Raw genomic sequence first — 27,171 nt, 5'->3', positions numbered from 1 at the left:
TGGCCGGGAATCGGACCCGGGTCTCCCACGTGGCAGGCAAGAATTCTACCACTGACCCACCAATGTTGATATGCTCAATTGTCTGTCCTAGTGGGGTCTGATTGCTGCAAAGCTGTTACCCAGACCTGGAAGATTAGCAACACAAAACAGGAATTGCATTGGCCGGGAATCGAACCCGGCTCTCCCGCGTGGGAGGCGAGAATTCTACCACTGAACCACCAATGCTGATATGCTCACACTGCTCTCCTAGTGGGGTGTGATTGCTGCAAGGCTGTTACCCAGAGCTGGATGAGTAGCAACACAAAAGAGAAATTGCATTGGCTGAGAATCGGACCCTTGTCTCCCACGTAGCAGGCGAGAATACTACCACTGAACCACCAATGCTCGTATGCTCAAAAATGTGTCCTAGTGGGTTGTGATTGCTGCAAGGCTGTTACCCAGAGCTGGAAGAGTAGCAACACAAAACAGGAATTGCATTGGCCAGGAATCTGACCTGGGTCTCCCGCGTGGCAGGCAAGAATCCTACCAGTGAAACATTTAAGCTGATATGCTTACAGTGCTGCCCTAGTGGGGTGTGACTGCTGCAAGGCCGTTACCCAGAGCTGGAAGAGTAGCAACACAAAACAGGAATTGCATTGGCTGGGATTTGGACCCGGGTCTCCAGCGTGGCAGGCGAGAATTCCACCACTGAACCACCAATGCTGATATGCTCATACATCTGTCCTAGTGGGGTGTGATTGCTGCAAGGCTGTTACCCAGAGCTGGAAGACTAGCAACACAAAACAGGAATTGCATTGGCCAGGAATCGAACCCGGCTCTCCAACGTGGGAGGCGAGAATTCTACCACTGAACCAATAATGCTGATATGCTCATCATGCTTTCCTAGTGGGTTGTGATTGCTGCAAGGCTGTTACCCAGAGCTGGAAGATTAGCAACACAAAACAGGAATTTCATTGGCCGGGAATCGGACCCGGGTCTCCCGCGTGGCAGGCGAGAATTCTACCACTGACCCACCAATGTTGATATGCTCAATTGTCTGTCCTAGTGGGGTCTGATTGCTGCAAAGCTGTTACCCAGAGCTGGAACATTAGCAACACAAAACAGGAATTGCATTGGCCAGGAATCGAACCCGGCTCTCCCACTTGGGAGGCGAGAATTCTACCACTGATCCACCAATGCTGATATGCTCATACATCTGTCCTAGTGGGGTGTGATTGCTTCAAGGCTGTTACCCAGAGCTGGAAGATTAGCAACACAAAATAGGAATTGCATTGGCTGGGAATCGGACCCGGCTCTACCGCGTGAGAGGTGAGAATTCTACCACTGAACCACCAATGCTGATATGCTCATACTGCTGTCCTAGTGGGGTGTGATTGCTGCAAGGCTGTTACCCAGAGCTGGATGAGTAGCAACACAAAATAGGATTTGCATATGCCGGGAATCGGACCCGGGTCTCCCGCGTGGCAGGCGAGAATTCTACCACTGAACCACCAATGTTGATATGCTCATTCATCGGTCCTAGTGGGGTGTGATTGCTGCAAGGCTGTTACCCAGAGCTGGAAGATTAGCAACACAAAACAGGATTTTTATATATATATTTTTTTTTATTTGCTTGTTTATTTTACAGGGACACTACACTTGACATTGTTATACAAAGATAACCGATGTTGTGTACATAGGGCTTATAGCATAAAGCTAATTTGCAGCCCTCGTCCCTGGTTAGGCTTTACATTATTAAAAAAAAAATAATAATAATAATAAAGAAAACCGGCAAGAATAAAACACAATACAACAAACATGTACAATATTTACAGAGCCATAAACATAAGATGCAAGTCCATATGGATAAAGAGAAATGTAAATGGGACCAACCTGAAAGAGTAATGCTTAATGTTCACATTGCTGTAAAGATTTCAACCATTCTTTCAGTTTTACAGCAAAAACTGGGAGTTCTGATTGTAACTTTAAATGAACAGGCATGGCATTCCATAGATGTGAACCTTTTACTGAAAAGGATGACTGACCCACCGCGGATCTGCATCTGCGGATTCTACAATTCCCACTTACTGCCCCTCTAGTCTTCGCCCCATCACTACTAAATTTATTTATTAACTCACAAACTACTTTAGGAGCAAGACCATGTATACACTTAAACATGTTTTTTAAAAACGAAAACTTTAAAAAACTATCAAAACTTAACAAATTATATTTTTTAAGAATTTGACAATGGTGCCATCTTATTGGTTTCTGATCCATTACTTTTAAAGTTTGTTTGTAAAGAGATATTACAGGCTTAACAACTGACTGGGTTGCTTGACCCCAGATTATTGCACAATAAGACATACGTGAAAATATCATAGCATGCACAAACATTTGCGCTGCTTTAAGAGATATATATGGTCTTATCATACGAAAACAGTTTAAGTGAAGTTTTTAAACTAATTTCGAGAGGAGCACGTGATATAATTGACAGCAGCTGGCCACCTATCTACACTCATTAGTTAGCCAATCAGATCTATCCTAACCCACTATAAGCAGCCTAGCTAGACATTACTCCCTTATCTTCGTTTTCCGAAGAAACAAACGACAGGTCCGCTCTAGCTCCTCCAAAAGTTACTCAAGGACAAAACGGATCCTCCACATCTCCTACTATTCTTCAACTACAATACCACACCACCTTTAATACTATCGTCAGCAACTACAAAAAATGACAAAAACAACAACAACAGCGACGGCGGCTGAGATCACAACAGCATCAGCGCAGCTACATACAAGAAAGAAAGCTCCGGGCTCCCTGAAACACCAGCCCCGTCTTAACAACAACCAGCCCAGCATGAAAGTCAGCTCGAGACCGAGGCTCCAACGAGAGGCCGTAGGCCTATCCACTCCAGCCAGATCACAATGCAATCCCCAGCTCCGCTACGTACCTTCTCCAGCATCATCATGTGTCACTCATATCCAACAACGACTGTCACTGAACTCCTCCAAACTCCTAGACGCCGGGACCATAATTCAAAGCCGCTGCATTAAACCCAAAACACTTGCGAATCCACGTCTTCACCGCCACCCCCAGGACATAACACGCTCCTGCCACACCCCCTATCCTAAACAGACATTAAACCCGCAATCTCTCCGCCTCCCCGGAGAATCAAGGAAAGGATTAAAAAGCAATATTGGATTTGGACATATTGCAGCAATCATAATTCTAAACACGGATAAAACCTATCTCCCGGACAATAAAGCAACTCTTGGGAATCCCACCTCACCTCTTCCATCCTGCAGCTCCCGATTCCAGTGCACACTCCAGTCCTCCTCTTACAGCGATCCTTACCACCTACGCACCCCGCCCCTCTACCTTGCGTATCATTGCTTTTTCCCCCTCTCATTTTTACAAGCTCGCAGCTACTGCTGATTATTTTCTATTATAGAATAGAAATTACTTGTCGACTTTTGTCAATATGTTTATGCTTTTACTGAATTACGTTTGTAACTGACCTAATTTTCTGAATTTCTCATTCCAGGTTTCGTCTACTGAAGCACAGCCGATCTCGGCGCTCCCTTCCCACAACCTCACTAGCCGTCCACCAACACTACACCAGAAATCACAGAGCAATTCCCTGTTAAGCACATCCATACCAGCCCTACTGAAATGGACATTAGAACGTTTCTAAAAACGTCTAATAACGGCTCTTTCATCTCCTCATAATTCTGCCTTTTTCAGCTTTAACAGCATGATTCTACCTGATGAATATGCTTAAATTATCACGTTATAAACCAAGCAATCTCTCTAATCTAGACGGCTGCAGCGCTCGGTTGCAATCAACATTACACCCGCCACCCGATTTCTGGCAATCGGAGGTCACAATTACATTTCGTAGTCCGTTTAACATTCGGATGCAAAAGTAGCCCACACATTTATGCTTAAAAACGATCCGCTGGATTTCGCCAATAACTACGGTGTTTGCACGTAATTCACCTACAAGTTCCCGTTTCTCTCTCCCTAATATCCCCCAGCTAAACTAGTGACCGGTTTTCTAATATTTGCATTCTCATTGCGGAAGAACCTCCGGCTTAAGCACTTCTATAGAATTCTTAAGCATCAATTTGGAGTGATAGAATTTCAAGCATTAATAAGCTACTTGAATAAATCGACAATCAGTCCCCTTTTATATTCTGGAAGAAAAATATCACGCTAAGCATAAACTGCTCTCCATCTAGAACATCAAACACACATGCGCATTATCCCGCAGGGATGCCTTTTCGTCACTCACCTACTTCATCTCGCAGCAGCAATCTCCGGAATAGAAGAGAAATGATCTAAATCCGATCTTGGCCGTAACAAACTCTGCCTGAAGGGCGTCGCGCACCAGAGGCGCCGACGGCGCGGTGACGCGACGCACTTACGACAGAGAATAGTAGATTAATGCACACCAGACTCAAGCATTCATACTTTATCAAATAAACTAATCAATTATACAAATAGCGCTCCGCGGCGCGGCAGAATACGAAGTGTCATGAATTGTGGCTGGGCACTACGGACAGCCGCATTGACTTCCTTATTATTTATTTCCTTCCTGTGAAAGTCTATGGTTACAGGTTTTCAGCTTTCTTCAAAATGTTGTCTTTAGCGTTTAACACGGGAGTCACTAACCTCTGAAACTAAGAGCTACTTTCGGGCACCGATTAACGTGGAGGGCTACCAGTTGGATAAACACTTCTCAAATAACAAATTGCTCAATTTACTTATAATTATAATTTAAGTTTTTGGTTATTTTTTTATAATGAATAATATTCATCCAGGTGTAGTCACTGATCATGTTATGATTCTCTCAAAGTTACCAACAATGATTTAACAGGGTAGGAAATACCCCGTAATTAATATATCAACGTGCAACACTATTTTATTTATCTTTGCAAACATTTTCATTTTTAAATGATTACTTCTATATTAGAGAAAGCTTACTTGTAAGTGGCGTTATGGTGAGCTATTTTAGAACAGGCCTGTGAGCAACACACGAGAGCCTCGTGGGCTACCTGGTGCCCATTGGTACCATATTTGGCGACTCCTGGTTTAACAGAAAAGAATTTATAAAGGTTTGTAACCATCAGGTGACGCTTAAAGCATGCGACCTGCTTATACTTACTTCCTTAAGCGCTGGAATAGAAGCCATTCATTTATTAGCTATTCAATTTCATCCTCAGTATATCCTTTTTACACAGATGCTGCCCCCTTCGTGGGGTATATTATCGGGGCCGCCAATGCGCTTCTAACGGGCAATATCGTCAATACATTCTAAAAAAAATTAAAAAATAATAATTACTGTTCTACATGTTCCTAGTTGCATAGGAAATCGCTGACTCTCTTTTTGCTTTATTTTCAGAAACTGGTATCAGAAGCAGAGCCGCAGCTGACTCCATCTCTCCTTTAAGGATGATAATCTCATAACCACAGCATACACAATTTGCGTCAGCATTCATTTATACATTTTAAGTTACCCCAGAACACCTCATCAGTTTCTCACTGCTCAACACATCCACACATTCCGTTCAATACCATTTTTGGTTTCAAAACACCTTAAAGTCATAGGACTATTCAAGCTTCCCACCAGATTCATAATCCCGTCACTCATTCAGAATTGGAGCCACCACCACAGCAGCACACAAGGGCTATCGTAACAACACATACAAACACTAGGAAGGTGGTCTCCCGACGCCTTCAAATCTTATATCTGACTCAGCCACAGCCATCTCAGGGAAGCTCAGAGGACCCTCACCAGCAGACGCAGTAATCCCAGGGGCCAAGGGCATGGGCCTAGTCCAGGGAGAGAATACAACCCAACCATACCAGCTTCTCGAGGGCATAGGAACTACCCAGTCTCCCAAGGGCGCGGGCATGACCCAGCCATCTAACTTCCTTTCTTCCTTCCAGCTGATTTGCACTCAGCCTTCTCCCCCTTTTCACTCACCTAACTCCAGTAGGAGTTCTCTCCCTGCCCAGGCCCCCTTGTCAACCCTGCCCCCCCCCCCCTCCCCCCCCCCCCCGGCCGCTGCCACAGAAGTTTTCACTGCCCCCCAACTTTTCTAACTTCTGTAGGACCCTGCCCCCCCCATGGCTCTGGCCCCCGCAGGGGCGTTACCCCGAGCTTCGATTCCCGCAGGAATCATCTCACTGCCCTGGCCTTAGCTTTTTATATTATATGTCATTCCATAATGACATATAGTATAGCACTATTTATTTTTCTCTCTGTTTGATTTTATTTATATAAATTTATATCTATATGCACCCACGCATATAAATATGAATTTATATATAGTGCTGTCACCCTCACGCTCTGTTCCCGCAGGAACACCCCCAGAGCACCTATACCGCCCGTCACCCTTCAGTAAGAGTCTTCACCTCCCCCTCATCTTTCCGGACTCCTACTGGAGCCAGCTAAATAGCTCACCCAACCCCGAGCTGTGACACGAGTCATGTCACCGACCCTCCCCGGCCCTAGCTTTTATTTATGTTTATTTTTTGTTTATTTCTCACACTTATCTTTTATTTTTAAATTTATTTATATATATGTATATATATATGCACCCACGCATATAAATATATATTTATATATAGTGCTGTCACCCTCACGCTCTAACTCCCGCGGAGTTAATCCCGAGCACCGGACCCCCGCAGGGGTCATCGCCCAACTGCCATTTCACCCTCCAGCTGGGGCTTCACCGACCATTCCTTTTCCCGACTCCAGCTGGAGATGTCACATACAGCTCTCTCTCCCGCAGGAGAGCCAAGAGCTTCGACTCTCGCAAGAGTCAGTAAAAACGCCCCTCCAAGGCCCTAGATTACCCCATCATATATTTATATATCTATATGTTTAATATAAATATATAATTATATATAGTGCTGCCACCTCCCAGCTCTATCTCTGCAAGGAGTGTTCCTCGAGCAAATTACTCCTTCGGAGTCCCTGCCCCCCCTGCCCCCCTTCACCCCCCTCTCCAGCCGGAGTCCTTCCTTCCCCTTCCGTAAAGTTTTACGTAACCATCATGGAGAACAGAGTTTGCTTTAGTTGGGCTCTTAGCCCTGTCATTTTTAACATTTATATATCGTGGCTGCTGCAATTGTTAAGAACTTTGTTTAAAAAGCTCCTTTGTTGTGGCAAGCCAGCCAAAAACCTAAATAAGATCTGGTGATGTTCATGTTGCTATTAAATGGCAGAGTCTGTTCTCATTTAGTATAATAAAATTTACTGCTCCTATTCAATGTTAAATCTATTGTTTTACATTATATATATATGGCAATGATTTCTGGAAGTTTTTAAGAATATCTTGGACAATAACACTGCTCTATGGTGTAAATCGCACTCAAAGAGACATCAATAATCAGCATATGAACCTCAATAATGGTGAAAACAAATTTAACAAAATTAACAGTTTAACTCACAAACAGGCAACTGAAAGTCTAAACATAAACAACAGCAGAATTAAACACAAATAAAGAAAACCGTTAGACCATTATACAACATTTATTTATACCGCAATACATGCTGGGATATTTGTACAGTGCCACTACCAGCATGCATTGCAGCATGAAACATTTGAGATGTTACCATTGTTGAGATACAAGGTCAGATTCATGAGGTCTGAGTGTGTATTTGTCATAACTGAACTGTTTTTGTATGTTATTTCTTAACTGTTAAGTAATTACGGAGGTATCTTTTCTGTTTCCACTTCTCATTAATTAAATTAATACCTGCAACTAAGCATAAAATCTAATGAATGTGGCCCTACTTCCAGATTTATACCAAAACATTTATCAGAACTAATTTCAGATAAATAGATTTCTCTATTTATTGACTTCCCGACTTTATTGCTATAGTACAAACATTTTGTAAACTCTGTATTCAAGCAGATGGAAAGTCTTCTTAAACGAGTTCAAGGGTAAAGAGCCCAACTAAATCAGCCCCTCACTCCATTACGGTGACACAAAAAACACCTTAATTTCTGTTGGATCTCAATGAGAATAGTATGGAAGTCAAATCAGTCAGTAATAAGTGTGTGTCTGCTGTTGTTTGTGGAGTTGTTTAATGATCCTCTGCTGAGACTGAAGCTGTTTTATTTTATTTGATTTTATTTAATGTTGTAACTCAAGTCACTGTTTGTGTTTCTTGTTTATTTTCTTCAGTAATTGTGATTATTAACAGCAGGTGTTCATCAGTGTCTGAATTCACTCATTAGTGTTCATTAAAACTGTCAGGTGAACTATATTAGTTAACTAGTGTATGAAATAGTGAACAAGGACACAAAGTGTGATTTCAAACACAGACTTCAAAACATCGAATCTGAACTCTGTTAGCTCACAGTCTGCAGTTGGTTACTTTCTCGAAAACAAAAATGTTACCCAGAAAGCACTGTTTTTAACAGAATATTACTGTTTTAGTGAAAAAACATTATTTTACCGTAGAATCTGACCGTTTTTTAACAGCAATTTTTTACAGTGTGCCTGTAATTATCACGTGGTGTTCAGGTCCTAATTAATTGGTTTAGGTGTGTTTGATATTGGCAGCAACTGAAATCTGCAGGAAGGTGGCTCTCCAGGAACAGGGTTGGCCATCACTATAGTAGTGTCTCCTCTGCTTGTTTGCAGAAAGAACAGGAGCTGTCGATGTCCAAAAAATTGTAAATACTAGAATTTACAGGGCAGATTTTATGTAAAAATTTTAAAATGTATTTCTCTTGTCTCGTTGGAAATGGAATATTACCCAGGTAAAAGCCAGGTTCTATTCCAGTCTATATCCTTAACCAAAGACCTCCAGTAAAACTTTCCTCTAGAATAAATTTTCCTTTTAAATTGGAAAATTTGACGCACAAAGCTATTGTTATGTTTCTTATCTAACAGACTAACTACTTCTAAAAGCAAATTTATAGTTAAATGTACAGTGACTTTTAACTAGGTGAACTAAACCGGGTGATATTGCCTTAACAACTTTATTAAATTCATTAGGAGAAGTTGGAAAAAAGTGCTTGTTTGATGATGCAGGAAACATTCTTTCTTGAACCATTTATAACCTACCAAAGGATCCAATTAATATTATTTTTAAACCAACTTTGGAAAAATAACTATTTGTTTTTGATTGGAATTTAGACAAAGCTAAAGATAGCTTGTAGGGAAGATAATTAAATTTAAGAAGAAACAAAAGACTACAGATTTTGTTAAAAAAAAAAAGTAGTTGTGAATAAAAAAAAAAAGACGTTGGATTGGTTAGGCATCTCTTTATCCAATTAATTTAAAAAATGTATATGGTGTCAGAAAAATCTAATAAATTTACACCCCCTCTGCTTTACTATTAGAAAGAACTTCCTTTTTTAATTTAAGAGGTTTTTTCTTCCAGATAAATTTCAAGAAAACAGTATTAATTTCTTTGGCCACTTTGTTCCCAACAAATAAAGATGAAGTCGGATATACAAAATGAGAAAGACCCTCTTCCATATAACGACAGGTCCCATTGTAGCCAGGAATTAAGAATATTTTTAGTTTTTCTGATCCTAGACAAAAAAAAAATTCAAGTGCTGTCTCACTAAAAGATTTTTAGTAACATAAATAAATAACCATTTAATTGTGGATTTAACAAGAATATCTTCTATATATTCCTAACTCAAAATATGAACAGGCATTATCTCACATTTGGAGATATTCAGCTTTAGACCAGAAACACTTGAGATATCAGAAATTAAATTTAAAGCCTTTCATACGTTTGAGTCATCTTTTAGAAATAAAGTGGTGTCATCTGCCAGTTGTGAAATCTTAATCTCCCTTTCAAAAACAGAATTTTTTTTCAAATCTTGATTTTGCACAATGCTTAAGGACTAAAAAAAACTAATAAAAATAAAAAGGAAGAGATTGGACAGTCCTGCCTAATACCACACAAAATATCAAATCCATTAGAAGTATTAAAATTAACAATCACTGAACTATTAATTCCTTTATAAAACAAAGCCATAGTGTTAACTAAAGTATTCCCAATTCCAAAAAACCTCAATGCTTTAAACAGAAACTGGTGGTCAACCGTATCAAAGGCTTTATAAAAATCAAGAAAAAGAATAAGACCATCTGAATGAATAGAATCAGCTTAATCAAGCAAATCCAAAACTAATGTTATGTTATTAGAAACATGGCGGCCTTTTATAAACCCAGACTGAGTTTCAGAAATAATAGAATCAAGATTTGTTTTTAATCTGTTGGCAAAGTCTTTTTTTTTCAGTATTTTTTGCCACTCACTGTTGCAGTCATGACATAATACATTTCTCCTTCATTTTCCACCTCACACAACATCTGCTATCTCTCTCACATAAAAAGACTTTCAGTATTTGAAGTTGATCAAAACTTTTACTCCAAACATTAACACATTAATTTTGTTTAATTTATATAATCCACTGAGACTAAGTGTTGAAAGATTGAATCACTCCTATATGGACGTAATGCGAAATAACATTCTGATGTTTTGCAGTAATTAATAGAGTTCACATACTCTGTAAGACATATTATGTTAAAATGATGGGCAAATCTGTATATTTCATTTGGGTTCCTGCCCACGTGGGTGTGAAAGGCAATGAAAAGGAGGACATTCTGGCCAAACAAGCTCTCAGAATTAGTGAAGTAGATCTAGAAGTCCCATTGAGTAAAGCAGAAGCTCAAATCAAATTAAGGACAATCAGTATGGCAATTATACTGGGATAAGAATGAAACAGGCAGACATCTATAAAATATACATAAACAAGTCGTTGCTGGAAGGAGGGAGAACAGAAATCATAGGGAAGTACGATTATAACTCAGATGAGAATAGGTCATACTGGACTCAACCATATTTTATATAAAATAGGGAAACACTTAACTGGGCAATGTACACTGTAATCAACAAGAAACAATATGACATGTTTTATTCCACTGTAGTAAATATAATAAAGAACGATACGATCTTATTCAAGCAGTTAAAAAGAGTAAACTTCAGGATTTCACATTGGCTGTTTATTAGGGAATAAATCTAGTGAGGTATATGACGATATAATTAAATTTGTTTAAGAAACCCATTTAGAGAAAAGAATATAGAGATAATATAATCTGAGGAATTAATTGTTAGCCCACTCCACCCCACATTTTTTATTTATTCATTTATTTTATTTTTCATTTCCTCCCTCTTTCCTCCCCCTCTCCCCCTCCCCTCTATTTTTACACTTCAGTTATTGTTCAATCATTCCAGTCGGAGGCGGTAATGCACCTACAAGTCTGGTTGCCAACCGCCAGTAAAACCCAAAGAAAAAGAAGAAGAAACCGATTAATTAAAGTTTTAGGTTTTTCATCTGATACTAAACTATGAACCTGCTGTTGACAATATTATTTTAACCCTTTATACAACTAAGTACTATTTTACTCACAGTAATGAGGACTATTGAACAACTTGTGTGTAATAAGTGTCTTACTGGAGCTTTAATTTATTAAACAGTATAATGTCATTCCATTCTAAGTTTACATCACTATATATAAAAAATGGAGTTGTGTTGGTACACTGTAAAAAATTACTGTTAAAAAACGGTCAGATTCTACAGTAAAATAATGTTTTTTCACTAAAACAGTAATATTCTGTTAAAAACAGTGCTTTCTGGGTAACATTTTTGTTTTCGAGAAAGAAACCAACTGCAGAAAACTGTGAGCGAACAGAGTTCAGATTCGATGTTTTGAAGTCTGTGTTTGAAATCAAGCTTTGTGTCCTTGTTCACTATTTCATACACTAGTTAACTAATATAGTTCACCTGACAGTTTTAATGAACACTAATGAGTGAATTCAGACACTGATGAACACCTGCTGTTAATAATTACAATTACTGAAGAAAATAAACAAGAAACACAAACAGTGACTTGAGTTACAACATTAAATAAAATCAAATAAAATAAAACAGCTTCAGTCTCAGCAGAGGATCATTAAACAACTCCACAAACAACAGCAGACACACTTATTACTGACTGATTTGACTTCCATACTATTCTCATTGAGATCCAACAGAAATTAAGGTGTTTTTTGTGTCACCGTAATGGAGTGAGGGGCTGGTTTAGTTGGGTTCTTCACCCTTGATGTCATTTAAGAAGACTTTCCATCTGCTTGAATACAGAGTTTACAAAATGTTTGTACTATAGCAATAAAGTTGGAAAGTCAATAAATAGAGAAATCTATTTGTCTGAAATTAGTTCTGATAAATGTTTTGTTATAAATCTGGAAGAAGGGCCTCATGCAATAGATTTTATGCTTAGTTGCAGGTATTAATTTAATTAATGGGAAGTGGAAACAGAAAAGATACCTCCGTAATTACTTAACAGTTAAGAAATAACATACAAAAACAGTTCAATTATGACAACTACACACTCAGACCTCATGAATCTGACCTTGTATCTCAACAATGGTAACATCTCAAATGTTTCATGCTGCAATGCATGCTGGGAGTGGCACGGTACAAATATCCCAGCATGCATTGCGGTATAAATAAATGTTGTATAATGGTCTCACAGTTTTCTTTATTTGCGTTTGATTCTGCTGTTGTTTATGTTTAGACTTTGAGTTGCCTGTTTGTGAGTTAAACTGTTAATTTTGTTAGTTGTCACCATTATTGAGGTTCATATGCTGATTATTGATGTCTCTATGAGTGCGATTTACACCATAGAGCAGTGTTATTGTCCAAGATATTCTTAAAAACTTCCAGAAATTGTTGCCATATATAGACATATAATGTAAAACAATAGATTTAACATTGAATAGGAGCAGTAAATTTTATTATACTAAATGAGAACAGACTCTGCCATTTAATAGCAACATGAACATCACCAGATCTTATTTGGGTTTTTGGCCGGCTTGCCACAACAAAGGAGCTTTTTAAACAAAGTTCTTAACAATTGAAGCAGCCAAGATTTATAAATGTTAAATATGACAGGGCTAAGAGCCCAACTAAAGCAAACTCTGTTCTCCATGATGGTGACGTAAAACTTTCACTTTTTCTCAAGAAGAACTTTAGTAGATGTTATACAAAAATACATGTATTAAGTAATAAGTGTAGCTGGTGATGATGTTTGTAGAGTTGTTTAATCATCCGCTGATCATTTAAATGATTTAATCATTTGTTGTTCTTTAGGTTATTTCATTATAAAGCTGTGATTAAAGTTTTGTATGTTCTGTTCTTGTTTTTTCCCTTCAGTATTTCTTCATTTGTTCATTGTTAATCCTCAATTATCATTTAATTAGTCAGTTAATTAATGAATTTACTTCAGCTTTGCTCCATGTTTCTTGAACACTCAGTAGTGTGGACACTTCAATTAAAACTGAAGTATATGCTCTGGGGTTTAAAGGGTTAAAGGTGTGAGAGGTAAAAACACAGTGTAAAAATGTATTTTAACAGTAATATACTGTTAATTTACACAACGGAAGTAGACTGTAAAAAAACAGTATATTGCTGGCAACCACAGCTGCCAGTAGATTACTGTTAAATCAAGGAAAAAACAGTATTTTACTGTAAAACCTGAAGCTAATTTCTTCTGTCTGTCACCGTTGTGGAGGAGAGTAGAGCCAGTGTATGAGTTAAAGATGAACAATGAACTGCTGATGTTATTCTGCATGTTTCTCTATTTAAAGATAGCGGCTGTTTAGTTGCTGATGCAGTCAGAATCTCTCTGGTGATTCCAGATTTACATGTTTGTGTGCTGTTGTGAAAAATAAGACATTAGAGTTAAACCGAACTTTTCTAATTAACTAAAATAAGTTATCATTATAAGTATGCTTCTAAGCATATATAGCACATTACCTCATAAACTCATTCAGCAGTTGACCAAGTTGAGGCAGTTGCTTTCAGTGAGCAAAATGAGTTCACTTGAGTATTGTGTAAATCAATGTAGTCCATGTATTTTTACAGCAACATACTGTAAAATAACAGTACATTGCTGGCAACTGCAGCTGCCAGTATTTTACTGTTTTTTTAACGGGACAATTTTTAACAGTGTAGTTTTGTCTTGCTTTTCCACCAAACATAGACCAGCATCACCAGCAATACTAAGCTGGTAGACAAGCATGACCAGCAAGCCGAAGCTGGTCTACCAGCATAACCAGCAAGACCAAGCTAGTAGACCAGCATGACCAGCAAGACCAAGCTGGTAGACTAACCTGACCAGCAAGCCGAAGCTGGTCTACCAGCAAGACCAAGCTTATCTACCAGCTTCACCAGCAAGACCAAGCTGGTCTACCAGCATCACCAGCAAGACCAAGCTGGTCTACCAGCATCACCAGCAAGACCAATCTGGTCCACCAGCATCACCAGCAAGACCAAGCTGGTCTACCAGCAAGACCAAGCTGGTCAACCAGCAAAACCAAGCTGGTCTACCAGCATCACCAGCAAGACCAAGCTGGTAAACCAGCTAAACCATCATTGACCAGCATAGACCAGCATGAAAATCATGCTGGTCTTTGCTGGTTTTTTCAGCAGGATAGTGTACATACAGTCATAAGAAACTAAATAGCTTTTTGGTCGACTACTGCAAGCCAGGAAAACGTCAGATAAATATGCCAAAGCAATTAACAATAATGTTGAATAGATCTAATATTTACACATTTGCTTGAGGAAGAAATGATGAGGACAGTTAAATGCAGTTTAAGGATCAACCGCATTCTTCCGGTTAACGGAAGCTCTGCTTTCACTTTCGATTTCCTGACTGCTTAAAGTTTATTTTGTGCTGAATGAGCTGAAATTATCGAGTCAACCTGATATAGAAAAGCACAAACACATTCAAAAGATACAAATGACCCATTATATTGTTCAAATGACCGTGTTTGGACTTGTTTAATCGGTGTTTAAGGCTTTGATCTTCAGAAGCAGACAGTGCTATAAATCACGCTTATAAACACGCTTATACACATATAAACCCCTTCATCATCTCCACAAATCAGCTTAATGTAAAGTGTTAAACTCACATACAGAAGTACAGACGTTCTTGTGCACCAGGAACACGATGTGAGCTCTTTGACGCTTTCGGTTTGTCAACTTCTTCAGTATTTTGGCGGTTGTCAAACTATAATGTGCTTCACCGCCTCCTGCTGGACTGGCTGATTCTAACATGGAGAGAGACGGGGAAAATCTCACCATAAATTCAAGAGAAATAAATCGCTGATTAAACAAAGAAATCCGGTTAAAATTGTAATTTTTTTTAACAGACCAGATTCTTTCAGACATGAATTATTGTAGCTTCCATATGTTGACTCTAGTATATAATCCAGAGTAAATGTAGGATTATATCTAATAAATACTTCTCTTAATATTTGTCTTTTGTATTGATAATCTTGACATTATTACATGCTGCACATGTTTTACACTGATTACAATGTGAGTATAAGTCATGTGTGTGCATAATGGTTTATGACCATTTCCTCACTCTGATTATTCCCCATTTCTCTTCCTTCACAGATACACCATTGGATTGTATACAGATGTCTTCCTGAGTCATTTATACCCCAGTATTCCTGCCTCATACTCTCTGTCTGTATCTTTATTATAGTTTTGACTTCAGCTTCACTTAATTTACCCTGATCTGTGTGTAAATGTGAGACTGTGAGGGTGTTTCCCAGTACTGCATTGCAGCCACTTTACTGTTCTCTTGCATATGTCCTCCATCAAATCGAACATGTTCTCTAAAACTCTACAGTCTCCACATTAATCCTGTTCCTGAACTCCATTAATGTCAGTGTTGAGTTTAGTCGAGTGTGTCCTCACCTCAGTCTAGTTCACATCACTTCCTCCTCTCTGTTTCTCACACACACGTTTATTTGTCTCCACTAATATTTTAATGTTATATAAATGTCGTCTCTTCTTATCTTCATCCTAAAATCCTCATCATTCTGTCTTAATATTTCCCTTGATAATAGATTTATTTCAGCTTTTCCTCCATCATCTGTCTTCCTCCTCTTCAGCGTCTCCTGTGCAGATTGATCAGCAGTCTGATGTCCATGTGTTCCTCTATGTGCAGGTCTCCAGCAGAACTCGACCGTCCCTCTTTCTGATATAGACCATACAGAAGTGTGAACAGCTCATGTGTTAAAGCTCCTCTAGATAACCTGCGGCTGATTAAAGATGTTCAACTGATGCTGAGTCTGAACACATCAGCCCCAGGGTGAGCGCTGGGATGGCAAAATAAAAGTAAAGGAGGTTACATTTAATATATTTACATGATTGCTTATAAGATTTCTGATAAGGTGACGCAGTGGTGCAGTAGGTAGTGTTGTCGCCTAACAGCAAGAAGCTCGCTGATTCGAGCCTCAGCTGGGTCAGTTGGCGTTTCTGTGTGTTCTCCCTAAGTTTGCATGGGTTTCCTCTGGGTGCTCTGGTTACCCACACAGTGTGCAGTACAGGTGAATTGGGTAGGCTAAATTTTCCATAGTTTATGAGTGCGTAAAAATGTGCTGGATAAGTTGGCGGTTCATTCCGCTGTGGCGACCCCAGATTAATAAAGGGACTAAGCCGAACAGAAAATGAATGAATGAATAATAAAAATATATTCCAGTTTCATTAGATCTCTGAGTCGACTGCACATTTCTTGAATTTCTAAACTGAATTGAAATTGGGTGTCAGCTGATGTGTTCTGGACATTTTCCTCGCTCCACTTCAGAAAGCCGCCACTAAACCCTGAACCAGAACTGTTGGTTGCAGTTTGTTGCCATTATAAAGCTCAGAACTGTCAGTGTTTAAAGCTCATCGTATTAATCTAACAGAAAAGGTAAAAACACTTTCATAAATAACATTTTCATAAAATAAATACATTATAAATACATTAAACTTAAAGAGCATGGAGTAATGTTTCAGAAGGAAGAGCACACTGACTCTGCTTATTTTGATGGGTTCATGCTGAAGGAGTTCAATCGACATGCACATTAAACTGCATCTGGACACATATTGGCTGGACAGAAAGCACCAAGGCCTTAAAGAAAAACTAATAAAATCTTCTTTCAGGGGAAGCTTGCTTGTACAAAAAGTGTAGAATGATGCCGAGTCGTCAAGAAAAGTCACAGAAGAGCTGAAGGTAACTGAGCAGAACACAGAACTGGGGGTCAAGGCTATTGCACTCACGGACAGAGCCCTTCATGTACTGTATGTCAGCAGAAGTGCCGGCTGCTTGTGCTTTCACTTCAGTTAATAGTTGCTTATTTCTCTCAGTCCTGGAAGTCCTGCTTAAAGTTTGTGGCATTCTGTTCAGTTTTATCTGTGAGGACAGAAGTAAGTCATGTACTCAGTCTTCTACCATTCTACCAGTCATTGTGTTTGATCTAGACTGGCTCATCACTAATGCCTGAAGCACATCTGACTCCATGTGTTTCTGAATGGGTTCAAATAAATTCAACCCAACGCAGAAAACATTTACACAGTGATGTAGCCCAGATCAGTGAGGCCTGCTGGCCATGTTAGTGGATGGAAAGTAAACACTGCATTTATCCCAGCCCTCGCCTCTTGGATTTCTTGAAGCAGTAAGTGAATGAGGCTATAAGAGATTCACATGTGATTTAACAGTCAGAGGAATGATTGTGGAACTGTGGAGCATTATTTACACATGCATAAATGTGTGGTGGGAAAGAAGAAGAACTGGGAGAACTTTCAACATTTCTGTCACAAACCAAAGCTATCTGTCATGTCCCCGAGGCACTTCTCTGAAATTGCATGTAGAAACAAATTAATAAAATACACAAAGTGTCTACATTTCTGGTGATAAATAAAAATAAAATAAATAATAAGATTTTTTTAAATATAAAAAACAGGCTACAAAGTTACATCCATCAATATAAACTCAACCCTATTACGCTAGCATTGTTCCACCCAGGGGCGGACTGTGACAAAAATTCAGCCCTGGCACTGTAGCCGGACCAGCCCACATGACCACACCGACACAGCCCCACCGACAGACACGCACATTTACTACTTATATTGGTGTACAGATAGTGAAATAATATAAGCAGTACCATATACGTAATAGATATTTAAACATTTAATGTATGTGACTGGAAGAAAAACAACCCGTTTATAACAAATTCATACATACAGTAAAACTAAATTAAAATAATTTAATGTCCGTGTGCTGTCTTTTTACCATTTGTCTGCTATTTATGATAGGAGTAACCTGTGAATGTGTATCACACACACACACCTTTACACACAAATGGACATGCAGCACTACATTCAGCATACTTTTATTCACAAATAACTATACTTGTCATTCTCTAAAGTGTTGTTCTTTATTGCCACGGTCCATAGACTATGTTGGCTTCTCCTTGTTTCTATGTTGACAGTAAACACATTGTCTGATTCTACATCTTCTCATCCATTTTAACTCTGTAACTCTGCAATTTTAATATGCCTGTATGTCTGTCTGAGATTATACTTGTTCCTCACTCTTGCCTGACTCTTATTGTGTCCATGCTTTTTGCTGGTATCTGCAGTCACTGTATTTGAATCACTGCTTTTGCTAGGCTTGACTCATTCTAGTTTTTAATAAATATGTGCTTATGAAACAATTACAGGTGACCTAAAGAATAAATATTAACAATTATGGCCTATTCTACAGTTAAGTTCAAATGTAACTATGTAGACTTAACTACATTTTTTGTCATGTGTTCACCTCTACTGTAAAGTTAACTACAAACCCAAAGTACAGTGTGTAATGTTTTTTTTTTCTACCTCTACCACACTCCTCCCTGTCTCTGCTAGGCCTACCGTAGCATCCTTTCTCACAGCACTGGTATTGGCAACACCCTAGTTAATAAACACAGTATAGGATGTAAAGATTGCAGCAAAATGTTTTCTTACTGACTGCTCTGAACATTTGAATACCAGGGTTTCTGCAGGTTTATTCAAATCAAATTTAAAACATTTCAAGACCCTTTTAAGACCATTATAAATACAATTTTAGACTTATACAGGGCTAAACACAAAGGATTTTTTCTAATGGTCTGGTAACTTTAGTAAATAGTTTTTGTATTAATTGAAGATAATGTAAAGGGATGTGTTGCTTTATTTTTCCTTCCATGATTAGGGAATTTAATTTGGAGAATTTGCTGAAAATAATGTAACAGCTGTTATAAACTGAATCTCTTTGCAATAAAAAAAATGATTTGGCCAGATTGGGTAGCTTTACTTGGATAGAGGGAAATTAAGAACAGTTTAAAATGATTTAAGACATACAACACAATATTTCAGTGAACTTTTTAAGGCCTAATATATATATTTTTTTTTTAATTTAAGACTTTTTAAGACCCTGCGGAAACCCTGTATACAAATTAATACAATTAAGTAATAACAGTAGCACCGAAATGAATAGAATATAAAGCAGAACTGAAAAAAGCAGCAATATTTGTGTGTACCAGCAGATTTGTACATTTTTAATCCTTCATGATATATAGTTATTTGTGAAATCATGCTGAAGTGTTGCTAGTGCTGCATCTCCATTTGTGTGTGTGTGTGTGTGTGTGTGTGTGTGTCTGTGTGTGATACACATTCACAGGCTCCTATCATAGGGTTAATTTATTTTTAAATAGAGCCACAGTGTTAAAATGGCTCACATGAGCTTCTATTTTGAAGTGTGTCTAGCAACCAGGGATCTCATACCCCTTGTTGATTGTACATGGAAGTGTTTTAGGATCTTTATTTGTATTATTATTTTTTCTGATTCCTTAATTTGTTTATTTTAATTTGTTGTAGACCACACCAACCCACAAGGATACCCAAAGTGATTGCTAGCACTTGCATACTCAGTACTTGTTGGAAACTTTGTGGAAAGAATAAAGAGTCAAAATAATTCTGGATAGATTTAATCTCATTTTCCCTGACAATGAGATGATTATGTACTGTAACCTATGCATGTATTTAATGTATTAGTTTAAAGTCTAGCTATGTATTCAGAGTTCACAACAAATGCATACAGTACTGTGGCTATAGCTTTAGGTTCTTTTGCATGTTAGAATATATTCCTAGTAGCATACAGCAGTCTGTATACCAGAAATCACTTTATCTGCTGATAATGACCTATTAAAATGTGGGGGAGTTCTACACTAAGCTGACAACTGTTAAACACAATGTAGTCACTGTGTTTAATGCACTGTCACAAACTGTCAGAAGTAGCGTGAATGGCGAGACATTTACTTGGTATGTTTTAGTATAATGACTTAGACGTACATTTTCTGTTTTCTTACCTCCTCTACCGCGCTACTGTCCTCCGATGCAGCAGCCGAATGTTCGAGAATATTTTAGTAATATGCATTTGGCAGCGTCTGATTTTAGAGCCCTTTTGCGCTCTTTCTCTGAGCTTTTCGGCACCGCCTTTTCTTTTTACGGCACATCTCTGACAATTAGCTTGTGTGGCACTTATTGTTTGTTTTACATTCTTGCTAGATTTTGATTACGGCCGCGTAACCTCAGATTGGGTCGGCCCCTCTCGAAACCAGCCGGCCGTCGCCGATTGGACCAAATGCGCAACATTTATTATTATTATTATTGTTCTAATTATTATTATTATTGTTATTATATCATCATAATATCACATCTTGTAAGAGATAAAAGCTTGTAAAAGCATGTAAAAACAATACATATTAAAAAAAAAAAAAAAAAAAACCTGACCGGCCCACATTTAAAAAATGGTCCGGCCCTTCTGGCATTTGCCAGAATTGCCAGATGGCCAGTCCGCCCCTGCTGTAGGTCAAACATCGTCAGCTCAGTTGAACTTTTTTTAATTTACTGTTTTTGTTTATTGTATATAGCGGCAGCGCTCAAGGACGCTTACCAACAGCAGGAGAAAAAGAAAAGCAATAAAGCTCTTTCTGATTCTGATAACCTTAAGAAGGTAGAGAAAATGGGAGACTAATAATACATAAAAAGAATGACAAAACCAATAAGAAAAGTGACAAAAGAAACTCATTCCTGTTTTTCAATCAGTGTTTATGTGCATTTAGGAGAACTAGGCAGCACACTCGGGGCTGCAAGATGGATTTAATTTAGTATTCTTATTATTAAAATATATCTGAATGAGGATCAAATGACTGAGTTGGTATTTGAGAATGAAAATCAACCTGTTTGGTTCTGCAGATCTTCCTGTTTGACTGTGAATGTCTCTTCAATCTTCATATCTTCACTCTCCTCTTTAATAAACGCCATCTTTATAACAGTGTGGAGATCAGTCGCTTCAGCAGGAGTTTTTCTCTGTGACACTTTATCCTGTTTAAAATGAACAAAACAATGAACAGAAACAAAATAACTTCTCTTCAACACTTGCTTCAATGTTTTTTATGGGAGTAATTAACAAAAAGAAATCAGGTAAAATGTTTCTTTAAAACACTTATTACACACTTTCCTGTTACTTTATTCAAACAATAGCCATCAGTTACTCAGAATAAAATAGTACTACGTTGTATAAAGGGTTAAAATAATATTTCCAAAAGCAGGAATATAATTTAGCACCATATAAAAAACTTAAAACTTTAGAACTTTAACTTTAAATCGGTTTATATCTGTGTAAACGTTTTCAAACAAACCTTTGACCGGTTGAATCACAGCGGTGAAGCGGCGCTGCCTGATGACGTCATGCGCCACGCCAAAATAAAAGTCTTTTTTTAAAGCTTTTTTGACACTTTCCTATTGATACATTACTCCCATGGTTTTCACTTTACACAATATCTGCTCTCTCTCTCACACAAACCTTTAATCCAAACATTTTCTTAACTTTTTAATCCACTTTATGATGACTTGTATGTCTACAACAACATTACTTCTTAATATCTGAGTACAAATCTCATCCTCATAATTATGACCTCTTCTTTTCTATTTCTACAACTTTATAGGCCTATATAGGGTTTCTTTTTTTCCACATGAATTGTCGTCACTTATTATCTGTGTTCCATGTTTCCTGCCATTCTTTAGCAATATCTTCAGTAAAATTTAATTTACCTTTACTTACAGAAGCATTAAAGGTGTAGTTCACAAAAAAAATACAATTCTGTCATTTACTCATCTTCTAGTTCCAAATCTGTTTGAGTTTCTGCTGCTGAATGCAAATAAAGAGAATACATGGGCAAAAAACTACAAAAAAAACACTATATGGTTCAACAGTTCCTACTTTGAACATGGCTGCTTTTTTCCACATTTTCTTGCACACAAAATGTTCTTGGAGCTCGATTACAATTGAACCACAAAAGTCACGTGCACTGTTAAAAATTGTCCCGTTAAAAAACAGTAAAATACTGGCAGCTGCAGTTGCCAGCAATGTACTGTTATTTTACAGTATGTTGCTGTATAAATACATGGACTACATTGATTTACACAATACTCAAGTGAACTCATTTTGCTCACTGAAAGCAACTGCCTCAACTTGGTAAACTGCTGAATGAGTTTATGAAGTAATGTGCTATACATGCTTAGAAGTATACTTATAATGATAACTTATTTTAGTTAATTAGAAAAGTTCGGTTTAACTCTAATGTCTTATTTTTCACAACAGAGAGATTCTGACTGCATCAGCAACTAAACAGCCGCTATCTTTAAATAGAGAAACATGCAGAATAACATCAGCAGTTCATTGTTCATCTTTAACTCATACACTGGCTCTACTCTCCTCCACAACGGTGACAGACAGAAGAAATTAGCTTCAGGTTTTACAGTAAAATACTGTTTTTTCCTTGATTTAACAGTAATCTACTGGCAGCTGTGGTTGCCAGCAATCTACTGTTTTTTTACAGTCTACTTCCGTAGTGTAAATTAACAGTATATTACCTCTCACACCTTTAACCCTTTAAACCCCAGAGCATATACTTCAGTTTTAATTGAAGTGTCCACACTACTGAGTGTTCAAGAAACATGGAGCAAAGCTGAAGTAAATTCATTAATTAACTGACTAATTAAATGATGATTGAGGATTAACAATGAACAAATGAAGAAATACTGAAGGGAAAAAACAAGAACAGAACATACAAAACTTTAGTCACAGCTTTATAATGAAATAACCTGAAGAACAACAAATGATTAAATCATTTAAATGATCAGCGGATGATTAAACAACTCTACAAACATCATCACCAGCTACACTTATTACTTAATACATGTATTTTTGTATAACATCTACTAAAGTTCTTCTTGAGAAAAAGTGAAAGTTTTACGTCACCATCATGGAGAACAGAGTTTGCTTTAGTTGGGCTCTTAGCCCTGTCATATTTAACATTTATATATCTTGACTGCTGCTATTGTTGAGAACTTTGTTTAAAAAGCTCCTTTGTTGTGGCAAGCCAGCCAAAAACCTAAATAAGTTCTGGTGATGTTCATGTTGCTATTAAATGGCAGAGTCTGTTCTCATTTAGTATAATAAAATTTACTGCTCCTATTCAATGTTAAATCTATTGTTTTACATTATATGTCTATATATGGCAATGATTTCTGGAAGTTTTTAAAAATATCTTGGACAATAACACTGCTCTATGGTGTAAATCGCACTCAAAGAGACATCAATAATCAGCGTATGAACCTCAATAATGGTGACAACTAACAAAATTAAAAGTTTAACTCACAAACAGGCAACTGAAAGTCTAAACATAAACAAAAGCAGAATCAAACACAAATAAAGAAAACTGTAAGACCATTATACAACATTTATTTATACCGCAGTGCATGCTGGGATATTTGTACCGTGCCACTCCCAGCATGCATTGCAGCATGAAACATTTGAGATGTTACCATTGTTGAGATACAAGGTCAGATTCATGAGGTCTGAGTGTGTAGTTGTCATAACTGAACTGTTTTTGTATGTTATTTCTTAACTGTTAAGTAATTACGGAGCCATCTTTTCTGTTTCCACTTCTCATTAATTAAATTAATACCTGCAACTAAGCATAAAATCTATTGCATGAGACCCTTCTTCCAGATATATACCAAAACATTTATCAGAACTAATTTCAGACAAATAGATTTCTCTATTTAGTGACTTTCCAACTTGATTGCTATAGTACAAGCATTTTGTTAACTCTTTATTATAGTAATTGGAGAGTCTGAATTAATAAGTTCAAGGGTGAAGAGCCCAACTAAACCAGCCCCTCACTCCATTACGGTGACACAAAAAACACCTTAATTTCTGTTGGATCTCAATGAGAATAGTATGGAAGTCAAATCAGTCAGTAATAAGTGTGTGTCTGCTGTTGTTTGTGGAGTTGTTTAATGATCCTCTGCTGAGACTGAAGCTGTTTTATTTTATTTGATTTTATTTAATGTTGTAACTCAAGTCACTGTTTGTGTTTCTTGTTTATTTTCTTCAGTAATTGTAATTATTAACAGCAGGTGTTCATCAGTGTCTGAATTCACTCATTAGTGTTCATTAAAACTGTCAGGTGAACTATATTAGTTAACTAGTGTATGAAATAGTGAACAAGCGCACAAAGTGTGATTTCAAACACAGACTTCAAAACATCGAATCTGAACTCTGTTAGCTCACAGTTTTCTGCAGTTGGTTACTTTCTCGAAAAAAAAATGTTACCCAGAAAGCACTGTTTTCAACAGAATATTACTGTTTTAGTGAAAAAACATTATTTTACCGTAGAATCTGACCGTTTTTTAACAGCAATTTTTTACAGTGTGTTTTGACATCGTTTTTGGTTCCTTTTCTGGACTTTGAGCATCTCAGATCTCTTGCTGTCTATGACTGATGAAGGAGCTCTCTGATTTCTTTTAAAGTGTCTTCATTTGCGTTCTGAAGATGAGCAGAGTTCTCAGGAGATTGAAACAACAGGTAGAGGGACAATCATTCTCGAGTGCCTAGTGTACACTATAGCACACGCATTCCACCACTGCTATTATACAGCCACATTTATTTATTTATTTATTTATTTTTATTTAATTTTTTTCATTGCAATAACAACAGGTCATTACAACAAATAGAAATACAAAAACTGATAGCACTGATACTCGTAGGATGATATTACTCATATATCCATTCATTTACGGCTCAGTCCCTTTATTACCATAGTAATAATTATCACCATAGTGGAATGAACCGCTAACTTATCCAGCACATACTTTACACAGCAGATGCCCTTCCAGCTGCAACCCGTTACTGGGAAGCATGCATACATACTCATTCACACACACCGCATGTCTATGGACTTTGGGGAAACCTGAGAATCCGGAAGAAACTTATGCGAACACGGGGAGAACATGCAAACTCCACACAGAAAAGCCAACTGATCCATCTGAGGCTCGAACCAGCTACCCACTGCACCACTGTGATGCCTTCATGTATAATTATTTGAGGTATTAAACTGATATTGGGGAAGATTTATGCTTACAAATGGTTGTTATATTTAAATGTGTGAAAAGGCACCAATCAGATAAAGCGATTGTAATGATCTGGGCAATCAAGCATGTATTGTTATAGACACCTTTGATTATTTGTCTTAAGAGATGTAAGGCAGATCCTGTTCATATAATTTGCTTTAGGCTATCAAGTTGATATTGGCATGAACAGCTATACCTGTTAACAGGTTTCATATATGTAAAACGATCCTATTCAGTTAATGGTCTGGCCTATTAGGCAGCTATTAATAAAGATGAATGCACATGATGATGAGCCATTTATTTAAATGAATATGTGACACAGATATTTAAAATTCATTGTTGCAAACAAGTTACAGGAGTGAGTGCAGTTGTTGTTTTATGTGATGTTCACCACTGTAATTACACCATAGTGAAACAGAAGTCTGAGAAATGCTGTAGTTGGTGTAGGTCAGGGGTCGGCAACCCGCGGCTCTAGAGCCGCATGCGGCTCTTTAGCGCTGCCCCAGTGGCTCCCTGGAGCTTTTTCAAAAAATGTTTGAAAACGGAAAAAGATGGGGGAGGTAAATATATTTTTGTTTTAATATGGTTTCTATAGGAGGACAAACAATCCTAACGTTTTCTAATGCTGTAAAAGTGTGTAGAATATTTATTTTCAACATTTCTGTCAACGAAGATTTGCGTCATAGCCTGCGACACACGGAATAGGCAGGTGGCTGTTGTAAACAATCCGGCGGCTGTGTGATGCGCCATGGAGCGTAAGCTGTCTTTGCCAAAGATGTACAGCGGGGCACGCTCTCTCATTTTCCCTCCCTTAGAGAATTCAAAGAAGCCCATCACGATCACTCACTCAACGGTGATTGATTACAAGGTGCGATCGTTGATATGCAAACTGCATTTGGGAGCAGATTTTGCGAGCGCCGAAAGGAAAAAACGAGACTGTCTTTCCTTGTCACACACCCCTGGAGATTGACCCTTCCTTGTTGAGCACATTCCCTGTAAGGGGCACGTTATGCACGTTCATTTTGATGTTGTTTTTTGGAATTCTCAAAATAAAAAAAACATCAAAAATCTGATTTATTTACTGCATTTCTTTAATTTCATCAAAGCAAAATATGATGCATTAATATTGTAATGAAGTTAAACTTGAACATTAAACATAATTCATTGATATTGTAATGAAGTTAAACTCGAACATTAAACATAATGCATTAATATTGTAATTAAGTTAAACTTGAGACGGCATCGTACAACAGAGTAGTCACGTGGTGCGTCATTCTCTACAGGATGCACTGCAGGGAAAAAAAACATTTAATCATGAAGGCTCAGTATGTATTTGTAGCCAACTAAATCATTTTTATAGTAGGCTAATATAGCTAATATAAATACATACAGCATGTGTTGCCTTCATTATAAGGCTTATATAAGGCTTTTAATTTTTTGCGGCTCCAGACATATTTGTTTTTGTTTTTTTTGGTCCAGTATGGCTCTTTCAACATTTTGGGTTGCCGACCCCTGGTGTAGGTGGAGCAGGTTAATCACATTAAAAGTTCTGCATTGTGTAGATATGAAAGTGAACTCTTGTCATTGAATTACTCTGTATACACTGCCTATACGATAAATTAACTTGTTATATAATTATTTTGTGATTATAAATATTTAGATGCATGATAGATAAAAAATGGACAGTATGTGATCGCTTTACTGTGTTAAAACGAAAAAGTTTTGTCACAGAGTATCTTATATATGCTTTTGTGAATGTCTATGCATATGTATGCACAAACACAAGGAATAATTAGAGCGAAAAAC

General features: G+C 37.6%; 4 protein-coding genes and 2 non-coding genes across 10 annotated transcripts in view; 2 read left to right on the top strand and 4 right to left on the bottom strand.

The window, feature by feature from the left end:
- The window catches only part of LOC100331072 (NACHT, LRR and PYD domains-containing protein 3-like), a 57,517-nt gene extending 35,890 nt beyond the window's left edge, over window positions 1-21,627 (bottom strand). The window contains exons 1-3 of one of the 2 annotated variants that reach the window (XM_073948276.1): window positions 21,588-21,627; window positions 21,126-21,270; window positions 15,001-15,134 (exon numbers count right to left, since the gene is read on the bottom strand). The gene's annotated coding sequence lies outside the window, so the exon portion shown is untranslated. Of the gene's footprint in view, window positions 1-14,996; window positions 15,135-21,125; window positions 21,271-21,587 lie in introns of those variants that run through there. The other variant, XM_073948278.1, reaches the window with a different exon arrangement.
- The window catches only part of LOC137491106 (uncharacterized), a 1,257,671-nt gene that overhangs the window by 583,682 nt on the left and 646,818 nt on the right, over window positions 1-27,171 (top strand). The window lies entirely within an intron of this gene.
- LOC100329723 (uncharacterized) overlaps window positions 1-27,171 on the bottom strand; it is a 399,138-nt gene that overhangs the window by 150,619 nt on the left and 221,348 nt on the right. Inside the window, exon 1 of one of the 4 annotated variants that reach the window (XM_073948704.1) lies at window positions 21,588-21,627. The exons of the other annotated variants lie outside the window; for them this stretch is intronic. The gene's annotated coding sequence lies outside the window, so the exon portion shown is untranslated. Of the gene's footprint in view, window positions 1-21,587; window positions 21,628-27,171 lie in introns of those variants that run through there. 4 annotated transcript variants of the gene reach the window in all.
- The window catches only part of LOC137491131 (uncharacterized), a 246,822-nt gene that overhangs the window by 208,738 nt on the left and 10,913 nt on the right, over window positions 1-27,171 (top strand). The gene's annotated exons all lie outside the window — the stretch shown is intronic.
- On the bottom strand, window positions 155-225 carry trnag-ccc (transfer RNA glycine (anticodon CCC)). Its single transcript has one exon. It is a non-coding gene; the product is annotated as a tRNA-Gly (tRNA).
- Window positions 1,109-1,179, bottom strand: trnag-ccc (transfer RNA glycine (anticodon CCC)). Its single transcript has one exon. It is a non-coding gene; the product is annotated as a tRNA-Gly (tRNA).

This window comes from Danio rerio, chromosome 4 (genome assembly GCF_049306965.1).
Source record: "Danio rerio strain Tuebingen ecotype United States chromosome 4, GRCz12tu, whole genome shotgun sequence".
Taxonomy (NCBI): Eukaryota; Metazoa; Chordata; class Actinopteri; order Cypriniformes; family Danionidae; genus Danio; species Danio rerio.
Note: the sequence above shows the minus strand (reverse complement) of the source record. Positions and strands in the feature narration are given on the sequence as shown.